We start from the raw sequence: 22,599 nt of genomic DNA, 5'->3' as shown, positions 1-22,599 counted from the left end.
GGGGAGAATGGAGGGAAAGTACAGGGCATAAGAAGCATAAATGGTAGCTACAACATAGACAGGGGGAGATTAAGAATAGTATGGAAAATGGAGAAGCCAAAGAACTTACATGCATGACCCATGGACATGAACTAAAGTGGGGGAATGATGGTGGGAGGGTAGGTACAGGGCATAAGGGAATAAAGGAGATAAAAGAATTGGGTAAGTGTAATAGAATAATCAATGAAATATATTAAAAAACACATGCACACATTTGTAGACATGAAAGGGTGGGAATGTATACACCAAAGTGTGTTTAGTGATTATCTCTGGGCAATATATTTATTTATGATTGTCTTCACTGAGTTTTTTTCATAGTTCTCAAATTTATGAGATGCTTGTCAAATTACATAATTAGGAAACATACAAAATGTAAAAAGTTTATTTTTTACAGTGTTCTAAGTTACAAAGCTATGAGTTGCCAATCTCATTCTAAAACATAACCTGGGAATGTTTAACATTCCCCTTTCAGTGAAGTTCACGTCCATGTCTTGTACAATTCACGTTCATAATGTCTTCTGCTCTTTATGCTGGGGCACGATTCTGAATCCACCCCATGACTTCCTTATCTCCAATCTTTTTGGCTTCCCTTTTCTACCCTTTTGCTCTTTCCTTCTTCTATTCTGGCTCCCCTCAGACGACATCCCAGAGAAACCTGGGATGATTTTTCACTACTGGACAAGGTCTGGAGGACAACCCTCTGTTTCTTCCAACGTCAATGTGGATGTCAGAGAAATGGGCTTCCCCTGGGAATTCTCTCTGTAGCTCAGCTGAGCTGCCCCAGCAGTTTTGAGAAGGAGTGTGTACTTAACCTAAAGCTGCCGTCTTCCCTTCGGGCTGCCCTGGTTTGACACAGTAGATCGTAACCACAGGAAGAAACTGGCTGACACTCCGACGCCTCCAGAAGTGACTTCATTGAATTGATGGTGATTCATCCATTCATATCTCCCAGGAACAATGCTTTCCCACCCTTTTCTGGCTTCCTCCGGGTCAGCTTTTCATGGTGAATAACACCTGTCTTCTTTTAAAACTTTATTTTAAATTTTAATGGACTTTTTTACTATGACATTGTGATTTATAAGAAGAAATACATACTTGGTCTTTGTCCATCTCTTGTTTTTTGTCCCACTTCCTAAAACCCTTGGAATTTCCTAAGTGATGAGTGAGATAAAGGTGTCTTTTGTTATGTCAGTGAGGCACCTTTTGGAAAGTCCCCACTTCACCTAAGAATGGAGGCTGCCAACTACTTGATTAGAAAGTTGGAACTTTCATTCGCACTCCCCAACCTCCAAGGAGGCAAGAGGGACTTGAGATTGAGTTCAAGCACCAATGGCCAGTGATTGGATTAAGGCCTAAGGAACGAAACTTCCATAGAAAACTCAAATGGATGAGGTTCAGAGAGGCTCTGGGTTGGTGGACACGTGACTATTTGGGGAGGGTGGTGTGATCAGAGAGAGCATGGAAACTCAGCACCTTTTACCCAGATGTATCTCTCCCGTCTGGTTGTTCCTGAGTTGCATCCTTTTATAGTAAACTGGTAATGTAGTAAGTAAGCTGTTTCTTCGAATTCTGTGAGATATTTGAGCAAGTTCATTGAACTCAAGGAGGGGGTCATCTGTAGCCAACAGGTCAGAATCACAGGTAACAATCTGAGCTTGCAATTGGCATCTGAATGGGGCAGGACAGTCTTGTAAGACTGTACCCTTAACCTGTGGGATCTGATGCTATGTCCAGGTAGGTAGTATCAGAAGTGAGTTGAATTGTAGGACACCCAGTTGGTGTTGGAGAATTGCTTGTGGGAAAACCACCACCATGCATTGGAACTGGGTGCAGAATCATTATTCATTCATTCATTCATTCACTCATTCATTTACTTTGTTGGTTGATTGATGATGTAATACATTGCCTTGTCAACTAATTTAAATGATACAGAAGTATATAAAGTTTCCCCAGAGATCACAACTTATGTTATGTGAGAATCCATCTAGATATTTGTCTACACATCTAAAACATGTGTGTGCCCAAATGTATATATAAGAGGCATACCCACAATTTTCAAAAATAGGATCATTCTTTTTTGCAGCTTGCTTTGATCTAGTCATTTGGGTGCTGATAGCAATTTAGATTAATTGCAGTTTTTTATTAGTACCACAAGTGCCTCGGTGGGTATCCCTGTATGGCATTTTGTGCCACCTGTTTGAGAAAGCCAGACTCTTCCCTCAGCTTAGCTGCAGCCAGCCGAAGTGTCACTAATTGTAACAGTTGCTATTTATGTCTACAGTCGGCAGAAACAAACCAACTGTCCAATATAATAGTTACCACTTCCTGGGTGCTAAGTGCACACTGTTATTCTGTTATACCTCCCCATTTTGCAGAGGAGGACACTGAAGTTTGGAAGGGAGTGGGCTATCCCCGATAGCCATCTGATGGGCCATCAAACGGCAGAAGTGTTTGAGTTTAAACTTTGCTGGTTTTCTACTCTACCATCTGGGCTCCCTTCAGAAGTGATAGCCCGGGTGACTTGCTGTCATCCAGTGCGACCTCCCAAAGCAAAGGTCTTTTCTGCTCACAACGGTACAAGTTTCTAAGAGGGACGTGAGTTAAAAAAATTGGCATCAGAACATGCAGATACAAGTTTATAGTCACAAAAAGGGATTCATGAATATGTGTGGTGGGAGAATGGTGATGGAAATTGGCACCTACTAGGTGGCAGATTTGGGTGTGTTTGCTGTGGCATTATAGATAGGTGTGGCTCGAGCAGCTTTTGCCTGTTCAGATAAGAGCCACCCTGGAACTTTTCATTTGCTGTTAAACCTGAGGCAGTGTTCTGTGCCATGTGAACTCTTTGCAGATGAAGAGATGGACATCAGGTGCCCTTGCTCCTCCATCAGAGCCCCTCAGCCACACCAGGCTTTTCACACTCAGCCACCATAGGGCAGAACTTGAGAATCCTTCTCAACTTGGCACCACAAATCAGTCAGACTTGGCTGTGAACTGAAACCTGTCATCTTGAAATTTCTTAGATTTTTTCAAAATGTATTTGGTGAGCACTGTGTGCTTGGCACCATGTCGGGTCCCAAGGGCTCAGCTGGGAATGATACAGAGTTGGTGTGTGACCTGAGGGAGCCGACTGAGCCGGGAGGAAGACAGATGAGGGCTGAGCCTTTGGTTCCAAATTCACTGATTAATATACAAAGAAAAGCAGGGGGCCACAGGAGCACATGACGGAGGCAGTTAACTTGGTCTCGGGGGCCTTTTCCCTAAAGTGAACCCTGAATCATAAGTGGGAGTTGGCAGGGGAACAGGGAGGCACCCGGGGCTGGCTGCTGCTGGCACAGGGAGCGGCCCTGCAGTGGCGCTAAGGTAATTCAGGGCACAGAGAGACCTGGTGTGACTCAAGATGGGGCAGCCTGCAGGGGACAGATAAGAGGTGAGTGTGTGGAGACATATCCAGGGCAGGTCACCTAGGCCTTAGAGACTATGGGTGGGGTTGGGGGCCTCTTTCCTAAGGATATGGGAAACCTTAGAAGGGTTTTTACTAGGTAATTTAAATAGATTTGCCTTCTTAAAAGCACCAGGCTGAAGTGCAAGATAGAGTCTTTTCATGGCTGAGTTCCTTCTCAGTTTGCAGTATTGGGAGAAAAATTTCAATTCGAAGTTTCCTAAGTAGAATGTAATGTGTAAGCCGCTGTAGGGCTTACAGATAATACTAGCAAGCAGCTCTATAGCACTTACATGGTACCAGGCTGTTCAAAGACTTTCTGTGCTTTACAAATGCTGGACTTGAATTTAGGAACCGCTTCGTTTGACTTAGATGTCACTGCTGTCCCATCTGGTGGAGGAGACTGAGGTGCAGAAGTAACATGTCCAAGCCAGCTGGTGGTGGAGCTGGGCTCCAGCCCAGGCAGTCCGGCCCCAGAGCTCCTGCGCTAGTGATGAAGTGTTCGGTCCCTCCTCTCCAGGAGCTCACAGGGGGTCTGTCCCCTGCCAGGTCCCAGCACAGCCTCTTGGGTCCAGCCCCACCAGCTTCTGGGCCAGCTGTCTCCTGACCATGGAACAGATCATATTGGGACCTGCGCTGTCATCCGGGTATATGGAACCTACCACCCGTCTTCCAGTTTCTGTACTTGGTTGAGACTTTTTCTGTTCACTTCTCGTGATGGTTAATTTTACGTGTTCACTTGGGTTGGCCACTAGATATTTGGTCAAACATTATTCTGTTTGTTTCTTTGAGGCTGTTTTTAGGTGATACTGGCATTTAAATTGGTGGACTTTGAGTAAAACCAATCATCCTCTGTAATTGTATGCGTGGGCCTTGTCTGCCCAGTTGAAGGCCTAAGTAAAACAACAACAAAAACAGACTCTGGGCAGGGGAGAGGTCTATAGCAGACTGCCTTTGGACTCAGACTGGAGTATAGGCTCTCTTGCGTGTCCAGCATGCTGCCATATATGTATATATCCACACACATACTACATGTTACATACATCGATACATATCCTGTTGGTTCTGTTTCTCTGGAGCACTCTGACTAATACCCCTATAGCCCCGACATTTGGCCCTGGGTGTGTGCTTAATGAATCTGAGTGGCACTAACGAGCCTGGGCACCTGCCCACGGAGCCTCAGCCTCTGGCCCTCCTCTTTCCTCCGATCGTACCGCACATGCCCAGCTGGTTTGCCTGCCTTCCTGGTTTGTGCTCCTGATTCATGCCTACTTTCCTCTGCTGGGGCAGAGGCTTGTCCTTGACCCAGGCCTCTTGGCTGACAAGCTGCATAACACTCACCAGCTTCCTAGGTTGGAGGCCTCATTGGAGTGGCCCTGGCGCCCTTTCCTGAGCTGTCTGATTTGATTCTGCCAATGCCAGAAGGGCCCACCTACCAACCTCTCCCCGCCAAGACTGGCTCCTCTTGAAACTGACTCCCCCAGGAAGGAAAAGTTCAGACGTTCTTGAAATACATTGGAAATCACATTGGGGTTTCCGGAAATCACCATTTCCAGAGCCAGCCACATCGCTGGGGATAGCTTCTGGCTCCACATGGTCTCTTTGGTTCTGGCTCCCTCCTTTCCCTTCTGGTCCCTCACCCTGCAGGCACAGCATGCCTGACATGCGGCCATCAAAGGCCGGGCGTACATGTGCCTGACCATAAAGAAGAAAATCGATAAGGACGGTAACAGGCTCAAATGAAGGGCTTGTTGGCCTTCGACGCTGGGTCAGATTTCAGCTGGAGGGTGGTCGCAGATGCCATAACATGCCCCACGAGTTCACAAGCAGCAAAGGACGTGAAGAGACTGGACAAGGGAGGCAGGCCTGGGGGCTGGGGAAGGAATGGCAGGGAGGGCGGTGCCAGGTAAGGCTGGAGGAAATGGCAGAGTCATTTAATGCAGAATTTTCCTCTGGGTAAGAAAGGAAGTATTCTTTTCTCCCTTGACCAGATTCATTCCTGCTCAGTAATCACAGTGAGGTATCGTGTCTGGGAGTTTATGACACAAGGATTAGAAAACGGACTTTTGCACTGTTCTGACGGCTGTCTGGTGCAGGCGCTCTGGCCTGAGATTCTGGAGAACCAGACCCCAGTCCTGGCTGAGTCATCGAAGAGTTGGAAGAGCTCTGGGGGGTCTCAGATCCCTCATCTGCAAAACTGGGCTAGGCAGAGTGACCCGGGTAAAGTCTAGCGTTCTTTTAGATATGAAATTTTGCGTTTGATATCAACTTTGCTTTCAGGAATATTTACAGGAGTAAAGTTATCTATCACATATATACAACTGACCTTTGAACAACACAGAGCTTGGGGCACTGATCCCCATGCAGGTGAAAACCCACACGCAACGTAACTCCCCACCCATCCCTCAGTATCCGCAGGGGATTGGCCCCAGGTCCCCCATGGTACCAACACCCAAGGATGCACAGACCCCTTACATAAGATGGTGTGGAGCCATGCTCGTTGCTGGCCCTCTGTGTGCATGGATTCCCAACTATGGGTAGAAAATGCTGGTTTTGATCCGTGATTGGTTGAATCCACAGATGAAAACCCAGCGGTATGGAGGACCAACTTTATCTTTACTGAAAAACATTTGTGTGTAAGTGGAGCCATGTAGTTCAAACCTGTGTTGAACAGGGTCAATTGTGTGTATATATGTGCAGGTGTATGCATGTGCATATGTATATATATGTATATATATCTATGACAGTTTTTTAATTATAAAATTTCAAACATACTAAAAATGTGTTTATCCAAATTGTTATCTTACCTCGTTTACTTCATATATTCCCTCCTCTCTTTCTGTTTGAATTATTTTAAAACACTAACATAATGTCATTTTGCCTCTACATCAATATATGGACATTTATAGGAAAAAGAACTACAAACAAAAGAAGCTTGTATCATCTAATATTCAGACTATAACAGCATTTTCCCAATTGTCTCAAAGATAACTGGTTCCTGTTCTGTTTGCATCAGGATTCACAGGTGACATTTAATCTGTTTTAAGGACCGGATACTGTTTGTGGACAGTCATCTTGTGAGACCAGTGAGGCTGGGCCTAAGCAGCATTCAAGGACATAGTAAAAATGTCATTGTTACCGAGGTCCCCTCGGCTGTCTTCCCACCTGAGATAGAGCAGTACTGTTTCTCTCTCTTCCTCTCAGTTCTTTTTTCATGGACTCTTGGCCCCTTAGGACCTATTTGGAAAGAAACATGCAGAGATTAGCTGTGGCCTCAGCATTGAAACCAGTGGGAACTAAATAGTTAAGGGGGTCAGACATATGGTGATAGGAGACTTGACTTTGGGTGGTGAACACGCAATGCAATATACAGATGATGTATTATGGAAATGTACACTTAAAACTATATAATATTATTAACTAATGTCATCCCTATAAATTTAATTAAAAATGGATTAAATGAAAAAAATCCTCACAAAAAGCTAAACACTTGTTGCAGAGATCACCCTAAAGATTAAAACAAACAAACAAACAAATAAACCAAGACACCTTGTGCAGTGCTTTTGAGAACATATCGTGCCCTGACTGGTGTGGCGCAGTAGGTCGGGCATTTTCCCGCAATGTGAAAGGTCATGGGTGCAGTTCTGGGCCAGGGTACATGCCTGGGTTGTGAGTTTAGTCCCTGGTAGGGGTGCATTCAAGGGGCAACCAGTCGATTTTTCTCTCGCACATAGATGTTCCTCTTCCTTTTTTCTCCTTCCCTTACCCTCTGTCTAAAATAAATAAATAAATAAAATCTTAAAAAAAATAAAAAGGGAAAATATATTTTTGTCATCCTTTTGTCACTCTTTGTAGCTGTCTTCTTTTTAAATTAAAAAGAAAATTGATCACATAGGATGTTCTTTATAATCCACCCTAGGAATTTGGGTGGCCACTGAATATGCTTGCTCTCTTTCTTTGATTTTCCTCCATTTCCCACTGATTTGGATTTGGTTCCACATTAGGGCACACTTCCTTTAGGGAACAGGAAGTCAGGAGCTCTGGGTGCTGGTCTGGCTCTGCCGATGTCTGGCCAGTTACTCTCGGGCAAGTTCTTCCACCTCTCTGGACTTCTGATGCTTTTGAGTAAAGACCCTGACTAAAACAACCAGAGCACAGACTAACTGACCAGAATGTGCCCCTCAGCAAATCCTCAAGTGACAGGCATGTCTTTGTAGTCCTTGTTTTCTCTTGCCAGTGACAATTTCCCTGCTCATGAGGCCCCTCCCCACAGGCCGTGGTACTTCCCATGGGGCCCCTCACTGTTACCTCTGTCCTTCCACCTTCTTCAGAGCCAGTCCTCATTGGACGGGACCTGCGCTCTGTATCCCTTTATTCCTCTGACTCATGTAGAGACCCTCTTCTGAGCTGGAAAAGACCTAATGAGTGGATTTGGAATCTAAGATGGAATTGGCTATTACCAACCGAGTATGTTCTTCCTTAGGGGGCCATTTAATTTCAGTGGATGGATGAAAATATTTAGCTAATTGGTAGAGAAGTAGAATTTGAATTACTAGTGTCCAGCTGGCTGATAAGGCCCTTCTGGTTGCTCTTATCTCGCAACTCAAAGGCAGTCTCCTATTTTGCTCATGGAGGGCGGATGTGAGGGCAGCCAGCTGGAAGCCTCTTTGGGAGAGATTAAAATACTCACTGTCAAGGTTCCGTAGAGGTGGGGGACAGAGTGGAAGAGAGCCACAGGAAATGGTGGGCATGGGCCAGAAGGTGGATGTGACAAGACCTGTGTAGCCAGAGGATATCTTGGTGGCCTGGGGGACCACGCACCCAGAAAGTCCCTGACATGGGAAGGAATGGGGAGGAGGTAAAGAGAAAGAACATAGGTGCTGAGACTTGGGTTTGAATCCCAGTTCAGGCATTTACCGGCTCTGTGAATGTGGACATGTCACCCTACCATTAAAAGCCTTAATTTTCATCTGTAAAAATGCATATGGTTGTAATGCCTATCTCGTAAGATTCTTGTGGAGATTAAATGAGATAATGGGAATGTACATGGTAAAAGTTAGGCCTGGAGCCACGTCTCTCGAGATTCTGGGTGGCCAGGTATTGGTATTTTTTTAAAGCTCCTCAGGACATTTGAATGTCAGAGCTTATAACGGCTGTGATAATATGTTTTGGTTCCTTTATGTAATTCATAGTGTTGCCCAGGGGTCAGGTATGAGTGTTGGTAGGCTGCTCATTCCTCATATCCAAAAAGGAAATGATGCAGGCCAATGAACCTTATTAGACTCATGGAATTACAGGGTTGAGTGGCTATGCAGTCCAGTCACCCATCTGTCGGTTGAATCCTCTTTGCACTATTCTTGCCAAGTGGTAGTTTAGGCCAGTGTTTCTCCAGCTTCAGTCGGCATCAGAACCACACGGACGGATTGTTAAGCCCCACACTGCTAAGCCTCAGCCCCAGGATCTCTGGGGTGGAGACTGAGAATTTTTATTTCTAACGTGTCCCCAGGTGATGGTGATGTGGTTGTTCTGGGGGTCACGCTGTGAGAAGCACTGATCTAGATAATGTTCCACAAAAACCTTCTTACCCCGTGAGACTGTTCCCCCGTCTGCTGATCGTTTGTAGCACTGACACACTTAATCTTCTGGAAAGTCTGATATTAGTCTGAATTCTGTCTCCCTACTGCTTTTACCTGTAGACTCTTTGTCCTGTTTCTTTGACAGTGGAGTTAAAAAGGATTTATCCTAGCCTTAGCAAAAAGCACTTTTGTTAGCTTTGGTTTGTAATTTTCGCTTCTAAGGGTAAAAGAGAAGCTGACTGTATTGATACATTCTAAGCATGGTAAAAACTTTAAACATTTTGAAGGGGGGAGATCTGATCTTCTATTCCTGGGATTACCTGTTGAATTAAACAAACGTGTTTGGAGGGCCCAGTGCGTTTAAGGAGCGGGAGATACCTCAGTGAACAGCCACTTCCAGAGTCCCTTTGGAAGGCTCTGCCGGGCACCCCCAGCTCGGTGCCTGTGGACGTTGAGCAATGGACAGCTCCGTGCTCAGCCTGCTTCCCCACAGCAGTGTGGACTTATGACCATCCTAGCAACAAAATGCATATTTTGGCACACACACAACTTGCTCGACAAGTAAAAATTTAATAGACATATATCTGAAAGTTTCTAGCTCTTCAGGGAGATTTTGAGATTTATTCTAGCATACCATACAATGAGTTTTATTGGGGACTGCAAAAATATATAATTTTAATAGGAATTGGTAAGCACAAAACTTTGACACCACTGAAAAAATATTGACCATGCCAAAGAGACCCCCATAAAAGTTTGCAGAATGTTTCAGAAAAGAATTATTAGGGGCTGCTTTTTCAGTGAAGCTTCAGCCAAGGCCTCATTTTTAAGGAAATATATCTGCTTCTACAGAAAGAGCAGGTACTGGCTGCCTTTGAAGAGGGGCTAATCTGCTAATTTTTGTGGTTATGTGAGGAAAGATCGTGGATATTGTTTTGGGTATATTTGCTGGAAAATACTAATGAATAATTAGAGGCACAGCAGAGTGCCTTATTACCAACCAGCCTTATGAAATTGACATATTTTGGGGAAACACTTCAGGGTGAAACGAAGGTGCTCTTTTGCATTCAAGAGTTGGAAATTTCAGGACTAGGGGACTGGGTATTTTCCCCTTGGACATGGTGCTCTCTTCCTTATCCATCTTCACTTGGCCCCAGCTGAAATGCCGGGTCTCTTGCTGTTAACTGTGGGGCGTGAATCTTGGTCCATCTAGGTATAGAGCTCTTCAGCATCACCCCTGTGTGACCTTGAAATCTCTGAGCTTCATTTTCTTCGTCCATGGAAAATGGGAGAGTCATCCCTTCCCCACTGATTCGTGTGAGGTGTGATGAGATGCTATGGAGGACACACTCAGCGCACTCAGCCTGGAGACCAACACGTGCCTCTGTACTAGTTCATACAGTTAGGAGTAAGAGTCAGCAAACGGTGACATCCTTACTCCAGGCTGATGGCGTAAGAAAACCAGATGGTCACTTCCTGAAGTGGGTGTTGCTCTGGGTCCCCACTCTCCCCTTACGGGGAGCCTATAGCAGTGTGCCCTGCATCACGGAGGTCCAATGAGAGCTTAAGAAGTGTGTTGTGAACAAAAGGCTCCATCTATGGTCAATAAACTCAGCAGATGATGCTAACAGGCACATTAGCGTACTGAGGGCTGTGAAGAGCCCCACGAAAGAAACCTGTTCAGCTTTGTTTAAGGAAGTATTTTCTAAGCTTATTTCAGAGACGGGAAGAAAGCTTTGGTGGGACACTGCCACCCCCCAGGGCACAATGAAGGAGCTGCTGATTCTAGGTTCTTTAAATCTGCAGGACAGACTTTGTTCTTGGTGCTTAGTGTAGTCCCAGCCCATAGTAGGTATGGATCATACCATTGATTGTGTGTCTATTTCAATTCCCCGATGATTCTTGCCAAAAAAAAATGGCTTTCTGGGGGCCACAGTTTTCTTCATTCACACCCAAAACAAGGAATGCAGCACAAATCTTTCCCCCATAAACCTCTGTTCCTCCCAGGTGGCCAGGTTAGTGACCTTCACTGCACACACCCTGGACCTGCCAACAGCTCGTTCTGATTGATCTTCCCCCGAGAAGCCATAGCGAGGGCTGTTTGGCCCAGTCGCCCAAAGCGGAGGTGGCTGCCTGTTGTTCATCACTGCCCCGGGTCAGACCTCAGTGATGGCCAGGTGCCAAGCAGCCTGAGAAAGAACGTGCTTCCAGCTTCTCCACGGAGAACTTGTCTGCCCAAGGCAGGCGAGAGACACTGAATAAAAGGTTCCATTCTCCAACCCCAGGTTTTATCATTGTGAGGTTCACACGGATGTGCTTTTACTCTGTTTTTCCTTGAAGCCTCAATCTTTTCCCCCCCCAAAAGGAAGCTTTTCTGTTTGGTCTCCTCCCGAGGCTTTGGTAAACTGCCTGGCTGCACCAGCTCTTGGTTCCCCGTCATGTGTCGACTTGCCTGCTGTGATGAGGGCACACCCCCTCCCTGGTTTTCCCTCCCTGGGCTCTGCACATCGCCTGCCTACACCTCTTCCAACGTGCTCCCTTCTGCGGAGACATGAGCGCTGCAGAGACGGGCTCTGTGACACGGAGGGCTGGCTAATTGGCAGGCTGCCCCGAAAGATAATCTGGAAGCGATCAGTGGAGGAAAAAGATAACACAGCTGTGATTTTCAAGGAGACAGGTCCTGGTTTTTCTACCTGCCAACCACGTTTCCTCTGAGGAGTTTTTTTCCGCAAGTTGCTATAAAAGATACCTTTTAATCTTGTTTCAAAAGCCTGGAGACCCAAGTCTTTCCAGATCTTGGGAATAAAGCAGGCCAGGAAAACGTGCGTTGCCGAGGAGCCCGGGGGTTTATAAGGAAATGTAGTGGAGGGCGGGCAGTCAGGCGGGATGCCATTGCAATTCTGTAGCTTAGCTTTGCATGTGCTTGAGAGGACTTGGTGCACTTGGCCTCCAAGTGCTTTCACCCACAAGTATGATATGGTTTGCGGGTGGGGGTGGAGGGTGTTTCAGAGGTTGACAAGCATAAATCTGTCAGTGGGTGATTTTCAGACATCTGCATGGAGCAATTGCAGACAAACACAGGAGTTACTGGAGCCACGATGGGCCTGAGGACGCCTGGGAAAACCAGGGCCAAAGAGATCGTCCGGGAGACTGCTGGGCTTGGAAAAAAGGCTGTGTCAGTAATAAACAGTTTATCATTTAACTTTGGATGTAAAAAGACAGAAAAAAAGAAAGAGCAAAATCAATCAGGATCGGGAGCTTGGGAGTTAAATACTGTTTTTGTTTGGAGTCAGTGAATACTATAGAAACACACAGCCAGATCCTGGCCAGTGTCTGCATACATCGGGCACCCAGGGTCACTCCTGCCATCAGGCTGGCTTTGGCTTAGCAACATGGCCTAGGAAGTCCCCAGGAGGTGGTCTCAGATTTACTCAACTGGGGTATTTCTTCTTTCTTCGTATTTAACTGGCAGAGTTACTTGCTATTTTAATAACACATTTCTGCTGCTTTGTAGAGCATAGTAGATTCAACAGCTGTTACTGTGGTTACATTTAAAAATACTTTTAAAACTAGTTGTTGACTCAGAGTGTAAAATGCATGTGGTAGAAGGAAGCAGGGTGCCTGGGGCTTCTCCAAGACTTGGTATCCTAATCTTCAAAATGGGGATACTAATATTTGTCCCACAAAGTTGTTGGAAGAGATGGCCCCCAGGAGGGCCAACAATAACCATAACCTTGCCTCTCATAAAATGCCAGGTTTCATTCAGAAGATAAGTCATGACTTAAGAGGCTGGCATACTTATGGAATTGACACCCACATAGGTATATGGCAAAAACAAAAAAACCCGAAGTTTTATGAGATTCATTCTATCTTCTCCTCTAGAGTATTTATCTGATGACTCTTTGCTTTCTGCTGCCTGTGTCTCTGCTCAGTTTTTCTCTGAAGGAAGTTGGCATCTCACGCAAAAGGTTGAGGAATGCTGTGTACCCCTGCAAAGGTCACCCAAATCCTCTCAGATTGCCCTATGATAACGTAAAGCAGAACAATCCCCACAGTGTGACACCAGAGTGGGCACAGTGGTGCCTGCTTTTCAATCAGAGATGGACTTCTGGCTGTTGTTCGCCATGTGTTAAAGAGCAAGCAGCTAGTTTCTCCCGGATCCTACCTGGGACATCCCATAAACTTCAAATTCCAAAACACAAAACTTGGGACTTCCAAAGGCACTGTGGGTGGGCTAAGGGGAGAGACACGGTCCTGTATCTTCTCCTGCATCTCTGAATTCCTGGAGCGCCAACTGCTGATGCTGTGCATTACGAGGCAGAGGGACCACAGGAGCTAGAAGCATTGACTTTGTACTTATTTGGACATAGTTTGAAGCTCAGCTTCACGATCCGTAATTATGGGACATAGAACATGTTAGTTTAGTCTTCTGACTCCTAGTTTCCTTATCCTCCTCGTTCATTGTCTTACTTGTGTAGGATACCTTTACTCATCCCTTGGAATATTTTACCGCTCATTGTTGGTAAGCTGCAGGACAGGCTGGGGCAAAAGAATGAAGAAGGTGTGTTACTCCGTGATTCTCAAGATTCCTGGTCAAAGGTAGAGAGCATTTTCTTTGTTACTCTCTGAACAAAGGATAGAGAAGAGGCTGAACCTTCGGCCATCATGACAATGTCTCTTCTAGCTCTCAGTGTACGTGCAGCCCCCTGGGGTATTTTTGGAGTTGGTGGAGGTCAGAGTAGTTGAACCCTCCCCCTCCCCCTTCCCCATTCCCCATCCACCCTACTCAGGGATGCCTCATGATTTCCCTGTGAAGTCCAGGATTAGCACCATAGAGAGAGGCATGACCACCCCTGGAATCTGCCTCTACAGGTATTATTTACATAGTCTCTTTCAAGTGTTATCCCATCCACGTCTTTGGAGACAGTGTTGATAAAAGTTGTTGGGTAGCCAGGACCTGGTAAAGTAGCTACATTTTTAAAATGTTTATTCCAATGAAAAAAATAGCACTTTATAAGTCTTTTTACTACAAATTATTATGTTTTTCTTTACTGCAATCTTGATGTCACGCTACCCCACATATGTCACACTGATTGTAAGGGCTGTTGATGTCTGGTGGGAAAATGATTCCCTTCTCAAAGAGGAGAAAAGTCTGCAACAGGGAATCCAGAGGCATTTAACACCAGAGGATCCTGTCCAGGGGAGCTGGTGGTCACAGAGACAAAAGCCAGTAGTTTGAAAAGAAACTCACACAAGCACCTTGGCCATGGACAAGGCTAGCCCCGTGGACTTCCTGGTCAGGCTTCCCTTCCCTCTGAATTGTAGCTGGGATCTTGCTCCGGAGTCCTAATGAGCTGTTTTGCATAAAGAGTCTGCCTTGTATAAATGCCTGTTTCAGAATTTCGGAAATGTGGTGAAGATTTTTTTTTTTTAAATTAATGTTTCAGGCCAAGTGGAGGCCCAGATCCTCGGCCAAGATAATTATTGGTGAGTGCATAAATTGTGCTTGCCTATGCTTGTTGTCTGTATAAGCAAAGAAAACATTTTAAATATCAGAACTCGCACTTCAGACTGTAGACTCAAGATTATTCAACACTTCCATTAGCCGTGGGTTCATAGACACAGTCCTTAGATTAAGCAATAAATAATTAAATAAAAGTCTGTGAGTGGAAAGACAAACATAAGCACATACGGTTTTCTCCTTATCTATGTTTTGCTTTCTGAAGTTTCATTTACCCACAGTTAACCATGGCCTGAATATATTAAGTGGAAAATTCCAGAAATAAACAATTCTTGAGTTTTAAATTTTGTACCATCCTGAGAACCATGCTGAAATCTCGCGCTACCCTGTGCTGTCCTGCCCTGTACGTGGGTTATCCCTTCGTCAGTGTCCCCACACTGTGGGCGCTGGGGCCAGTCGGTTGGTTACCCGCCGAGCAGCGTCTGGGTGATCAGACAGACTGTGGCCATATCACCGTGCTCGTGTTCAAGTCACTCTTATTTTTACTTAGTCACGGCCCCCAAACACGGGAGTGATGCTGGCAGTTTGGACACGCCAAAGAGAAGAGAAGTACTTCCTTTAATTGAAAAGGTGAAAGTTCTCAGCTTAATAAGGAAAGAAAAAAAGCATGTGCCGAGGTTACCGAGGTCTATGGTGAGAACAATCCTCCTTCCTGTGAAACTGTGAAGGAAAAAGAAATCGTGGTAGTTTTGCTCTGGTATGTCAAACTGCACAGGTCATGGCCACAGTGTGTGACAAGTGCTTAGTTAACAGGGAAAAGGCACTGAAATGGTGGATAGAAAACTTGGAAAGAAAACGTGTTCCTCCTGATGGCAGCGTGCTGCACCCAGAGCCCTGAGGCTGTATGAAGACTTCAGCAAGGGGCCTTCAGAACATGTGACACCAGGCCATTCGCTGCAAGTATGGGATGGTCACTAGATTCCAAACTAGGCGTGGCATTGTGCCATCTCACGTCATCACAGGAAGAAGGGTACAGCCAAATAGGGTGTTTTGAGAGAGAAACCACATCCACATAACTTCTGTTATAGCATATTATTATAATTGTTTTCTTTTAGTGTTAGTTATTGTTGTTAACCCCTTACTGTGCTTAATTTATAAATGAAACTATCATACATATGTACGTCTAGAAAAAAACACAGTATCCTACGTAAGGTTTGGTACTGTCTGACATTTCAGGCATCCTCTGGGGGGGTCTTGGAACATAGCCTCTGCAGATAAGGGGGGACTGCTGTAAAGCAAACTCATATTCTGGAAGTTTCAGGTAACAATATTGATCATGATTAAATGAAGATGCAGGTACAAGTATATGTAACTGACATGTAATACAGAAAGATACAGTGGCAAAGTCGTGGAGAATCATAGACTCTGGAGTAAGACTGCCTGGGTACAAATCCTGGCCCTGAAACTTACTGCGTGGGGGACCCCGGGCAAATCACTTACCTTCTCTGGGCCTCGCTGCCTCCCAGTGTGACATGGAGCAATCACCGTGCTTATCTCAAAGAATCATTGACAGGGTAAAATGTGTTTAAATATATGAGGCACTTGGAACACTGCTTCATGGTAAGTGCTAAAGAGGTCCTAACTTTTGAATAAAAACATTTATTTTCTGAATAAAAAACATCTCTTTTTCCCCCACACCTCACCCCACCCTCACACCTTCTCACTGTCGTCATCATCATCAATGTTGTACATACTAAATGCTGAGGGCTGGCCACGTAATTTGCAAGCACAGTACAAAATGAAATTGCAAAGTGTCTTGTGGAAAAATCAGGAAAAAAGCTTTTCCCTTCTTTTGTGGAATGTCTCTCTCTCTCTCTCTCTAAACCTATCATAGATTTTTAAAAAATTGCTGTCTAATTACACACATCATTTAAAACACAAGAATATTCCCATGGCAAGTGTAGACCTTACAAATGCCTAACAACCCTGCCTATCACTGGGTGCACTGCAACAAAATTCACAGATTTTTAAAAATTCAGGACTACTTAGTAGGAATGTTTTTTACCTAAGTATTTACCTTATGTCTTACTCTTTTTAAATTATTCATTTACCCTTTGGAAGAAGTGGGAAAATATGGAAAAAGAGAGATCATTTAGCAAATCGAGATCCAATTTCAAAGTGAATTTATCTTGCAATTGCAGTTGGCCTCACAGTTCTTTGACCATCTCACCTCCAAAGACTTGATCTTCACCTTCTGTGTCTACCCACTCCCCAGACCACATCCTTGATCCCCTCCTTCAGTCTTTTACTCACTAACAGTTTATTGACCTTGTTGAATTCTCCAATCATTGACTCATCACTTCTAATCACCACCCCCGTGCCCTCACTTTCCTCTGTGTTCAGCTAAAATGACATGTTGCACCACTATGGACGTTTTTAACACCCTTCTTTCTTGCCTACTCATCCCTACTGAGTTTGACTGGCAGAGCCCCAATCCTTGTTCAAACCATAACTACCAACTTCGTGCTGGCACTTGGCTGGAAAAAAACTCTGTTGACTCTGTTGACTCTGTTGACTCTGTTGACTGTTCCTACTTTAAACTCTTGTCTCAGATCTCAAATGGGTATTCAACATAGCAGCAATCATATTTACTTCAAAATTACTACTTTATACCTTCTGCTCCTCACTCCATCCCTGTTCTTGACTGGTAACCCTATCTTATTCTTCATTAGGAAAACAGAAGCAGCCGGATTGTAATTCTCCTATTTTTCCCCACTTGTTAATCTACCCACATCCTTTTCCCTGCCTTCCTCATCATAATGTGTTTTTGCCCCTTCCTATCAAAAACTTATTTGCACTCTGTATCTGTCCCTTCGTTTTCAGTCCATGATTATGTGGAAATCTCTCCTGCATCCCAAATGTCTCTACTCTGTCTAGGGCACAGAGCCCTAGGGCACAACTAGAGCAAAAAATGTATTCTAATATCTCCTGTCTAAAAAACAAAATAAAAGACAAACCTTTCTCTACTCCGTTCATCCCTCTAGCTCTGCTCCATTTTTCTGCTCCCCGTTCTTAGCAAATCTGTTCAGGAATTGCCCACAACTGCTGTGTCCACTTCCTGGTCTCACATTCTCTCTCTAACTCATTCCAGGTGGGGCTCTTTCCCCACTGCTCCTTCTGAGACTGCACTTGTCATGGAGGCGACATTACCTCCATGTTACCAGTCCCAGCAGTCTTATACTACATGACACTTCCTCATTTTTGAAATTCTTTAAACAAAATAAATCTTGACTTCCACAATGCACACACCCCTGGTATTATTCTTACCTCACTTGCTTTTCTTCCTTTGTCTCCTTTGCTGGCTCCTCCTTCCTTCTAAATTGTAAATGCTGGAGGTTTTTGGAGCACATACCCGAGCCCTCTTTCAATCCCAAGCAATATTTTTTTCCCATGGGTGATCTCATCTAATTTTAAGGTCTTCAGTATAACTTATATACCAGTAACTCCCAAATATGTGTCTCCAGCTCTGACTTTTACTTGGAATTTCAGATTTTCTCTGGCCAACTCTCTATCTGACATCATCACTTAGACATTTAATAGGAAGCTCAAACTCATCATGGCAGTCGGAACAGCACTGCCGATATTTTCCTTAGACCCGAAAGCTGCTTCTCTCCCAATCATCCCATCTCAGTAAGCAGCCACGTCATCCACTAGCCACTGAAGCCAACAATCTAGGAATTGTCTTGATTTTTTCTTTTCTGAACGGTTCCATGTTAAATCTATCAACGTGACCTGTCGGCACTTCCCTCAGAATACATTCCTAAGCCGCCCACTTTTTCCATCGCCAGTACCACCACTCTGCCACATGCCGTCATCCTCCGTAGCCTGAGCAACTACAATAACTTCTCCATTACTTTCTTTGCTTCCACTCTTGCACCATTATAATTTTTTCTCTATATAACAGTCAGGTACATGTTTTAAACAGTGTAAATCAGAGCATGCTTAAAAAGACTTCTGATGACACCGGGAGTAAAACTGGTTTGAACTCTACCTAGTGTAGACCCTGTCAATTCTCCAATTATCTCCTATGACCCTTTCTGTGCCCACTCTAGAATATCTGCCTACGTCAGGCACACCAGCCTCCTCTGTTCCTCAAACAAGCCCAGGTTGTCTTAACCAAGGGATGACCTTGGTTAAGGTCATGCTTAAGATGCTTCAGTTGTTCCCACTGCCTGGGATTCTCGTGACTCTTCTTCTCATTCAGATACTGATCCAAGTGTCAGCCTTGTTATTTATATCACTATGGAATCAGGGATTCTGATTTTATTCAACCCATTATAATCTATTATTGTATTATTTATTGAGTTGGCCAAAAGTCTGTATGTTTTTTTTAGTAAAATGAAATACATTTTTTATTTTCACCAATAACTTTATTGATTTGGGTATTTTGAGTATGTTGGCTCTCTCTCCCACATGGTAGAACATTGATTGTTCTCAGTTAATGTCTCGATTTGACTGCTATCAACTTCAACTGGTCTATCCAACTGCAGAGCATTCATTGTCCATTGAAATCTCCAGCATGAAACTTTGCAAATCACTTTTGATGTGTCTGATCAGTCACAGCGCCTTCTCCATGCACTGCACAAATCTTTTTTGCATTTCAGTAGTGTTTTTACCTTTCTTGAAATAATAAAGCATAACATGATAAAAATATTACATATTTTCTTCTATCTTCAATAGTAAAATGGCTACATAAAAATTAATCAATTTTGATGTTTTTTAAAATGCACTATGATATGACAGCTGTCACAATACAATCTAACAAAATTGTTTCTCATGAAGTTAAAGACAACTAAGCTGCCAGAGCCATCTTACAGAAAAAAGCCAAGTAAACCTTTTGGTCAAACCCACTATTTTGCTGCTCAAATTGTTCCAGACTTGGCTGTTACGAGTCCCTCTAAGCTGGCTCCTATGTCTTTTTGAGATATCTGTATTATTCTTTGAGTATGTTTTTGTGTTCTGGCACAAAAAAAATGTCTCAAGCTGATTTTATACTTTCTCTGGAATTAGCCATTTCTTCAAGAAGCTTTAATGCTTTTCAGTGGAGAATATTATTTAGTAGCTAAGATATGGGCTTTAGATGGGCTCCTTGTTACTGGGGTGTCACTGTTTTTAGGCCTTTTTGAAAGGCAGAACTAGATCTATCTATCATCTAAAAAATCACGAGTTCACAGTGATACCCACAATTCCAATCCAACACTATGCACTTTAGCCAACTCCCTTCCTGTATTTGCAGTTTTCTTTTTCAGTGGGGGAGAAGCAGGGAGAAACCCGCCTCACATTTCCTTTGATACATTTATTTGGTCAGTCCTTCCATATGCAGCCAGTCTCCTGGTCACTCAGTGTCCTTGGCCACAGCATTACTGACTCACACAAGCCCATGTCAGTTGAGAATCTATGTTCCTAGCCCTAGTGTTATTCCAAGGTAATCACTTAAAACTTTCTGATAGGTATTTTTCATTCATTCAATCATTCTTTCGTTTGTTCACCCAGCAAATGCTCACTCAATATCTAGCCTGTGTCAGGCACAATGCTAAATGCTATGGACGCACCAGTGACCAACACAGCCAGAATGTCTGACCTCAATGGCTATGACCCTAGACCATGTGTCTCTGCTCTAGATACAGTTATCTTTGTTAAACTTTCAAGTTTGTTGTACATTAAGTGTGCCCATGTTACATGTAATTCTTATTATACAATTAGGGCTCAGTCATTTTTCACATACCCTTTGTGGTCTTCATGTAGTCCCACCTTCGTGTGGATGTAGTTGGATAAACATACAGACGCCTTATTTGGCAGCCTCTATATGACTTTGGTTCTGGAATGCAGAGTTGGCATAACCAAATAAATAATGCTTATTTCTCTCTGGTATGTTAATGTGTTCATCATACCCAAGAGTTATATTTTGGCTCCAAGAAATGCTTCAAATCTATGAATCTGCATTTTGTCATGTATCTTAGAGTAACTTAGTGATCTAATTCATACATTGTCATAAAACAATGGGCTGTTATAATAAAGGAAATGAAATTTAAATATACAGCCCTAATACTCATCGACAAGTCAGCATTGTTCTTTACATATAGTGGGTGTTTGATAAAAATTGGTTATTTGAATTAAAAGTTTTATATATTTAATTTATGTGTGGCCACAGTAAGTGTTGATTAGGACATTTACTAACAGTATTTCTTATTTGTCTCTGCCCTTCCCATGTCCCCCACATTCTGGTGTGTCTGCTGCCTTTGTAACCTGACCCTTTCCGAGCGTTTAATTTTTCTTTTGTTTTTCTATTTACTGTGGCCACACGTCCTGCTTTAGAGTCTTGGGAAAAACATTCTCCCAGCTTTTTACATCTGTAAATACAAGTCCTCAGAATTTCACTGGAATCGTTCTTACACCTCCCCCCGAGAGAAAAAAAATGCTAACACAGATATTAGAAATTATTTATGAGGCCTGATCAGTGGTAGATAAGATGGCTTCTTCGAGACTCAATTTGGGGATAAATGAGTTACTTTATATTCCATTTCCTTTTTCAAAAAAACAAGTCTGGTTTTGTTCAGACCCCTTATTACATTTAGCTTCTGTTCTCGTAATCCATCAAAATTACTAGCTGAAAGATCAAAAAATAAAAATAACCATTCCTGTTTTGAAGCATACTGTTTAAATAACAGCAACACCCCTCACACATGTGGGCTATCTCCTATTTGCTTCTAGGATTTCCTGCAAATCAGTCAGCTGTCTGCTACATCCAGTGAACTCTGAAGAATAGATGAGAACAAGGCCCTCGTTTTGGATGGCAACTTTCCGTAACTGCCTTCAATCTAAGCCTGAAGTCCTCTTTTGGTTTTAGCCTCCCTTTCTAGTAGAATTCAATTTATAAACTTCATTTTCATTATTTGTCATGCCTATGGTTGACCACAAGAAAGGAACTAAGCAACACAGAGCAATGGAGACAGACTCAAACCCAGAAGGGCCTGACTGCGTCTCCACTGTCATTTCTGGTGAGTTACAGACCTCACTTTCAAATAGTTTCAAATGTCAGCAAGAGAAAAGCCTTCGGACAAGGCGTGTGACTGCCCAGGTGCTGGGCATTTGGAAGGTGTGGTCTGATTCCCCCTGGCTTTTCTTCTTTCCCATGAAGACACCCTAACTGCCCAAAGGCTCTTCTTAAATGCTCACTCCCAGTGCTGCCCACAGCAAGATTTGCTGAGCCCTTGTGGACTGTGCAGATCATTCCAAGTCCAGGTGGAGTCCATCTAAATGTGTTGTGCATGCTGTTGGCGGAGGGAGCTCTGCTTTGGGGAAGTGGTTCTCAAGCGGTGTCCAAATCAATCACCTGGGACACGGTGTACAATGAAGATCCAGGCCACCACCAAAGATTCGATTTACATGTTTCGGATGAGGGTCAGGAATTTAAACATTTTCACAAGCTCCTGGTATAATCTGGCTGTGATATTTTGAACGACTCTGTGTAGGAGATGGAGGGGACTCTTGGCTATCACCATGTCTATCTGCAATAAATACCATTTCCAGAAAACTATATGCAAATATATTTTTGCGAATACTGCTAAGTTTTGTGTCATGGGACTATCACTGTCCTTATTGAGAGGCACTTCTGATTTGGTGTCTTGTAAACAGTAAAGAATGTGACCAGTGAAGCTCTCCACTCAGAGGAATATCTTACTGGCTCATTTTGAAGAGTCAAGAGTTGATTTCTTATGTGACTGACTACCCTCTAAGAGATTAATATGGACTAGTCTTCCCAATATATGGGAAGATTTCTCACAGAAAAGGAGCAACCATTCTCCTATTAGGGAACAGTGGCAATTGTTAAATCCGCTGGCTGAAATCACTGCCGTTCCCATTTTCTGCATTGCTTTCTCTTCTTTGGTATAGATATGGCTGGAGTTGTGCTGCTCACAGACGACAGGCTGGGGTGGAGGCTCTGTTTGTGATTGTGTTTCCAGAAGCCTTGGTCCGTGGGGAAAGTTCACCCTCACACTGGCCGTCCAGCTACGGAGTGGGCG

Source organism: Sturnira hondurensis, unplaced genomic scaffold (assembly GCF_014824575.4).
Source record: "Sturnira hondurensis isolate 20B ecotype Veracruz unplaced genomic scaffold, ASM1482457v3 Scaffold0002840, whole genome shotgun sequence".
NCBI classification, from domain to species: domain Eukaryota; kingdom Metazoa; phylum Chordata; class Mammalia; order Chiroptera; family Phyllostomidae; genus Sturnira; species Sturnira hondurensis.
The sequence above is the reverse complement of the archived record's forward strand: the minus strand, read 5'-3'. Positions refer to the sequence as shown.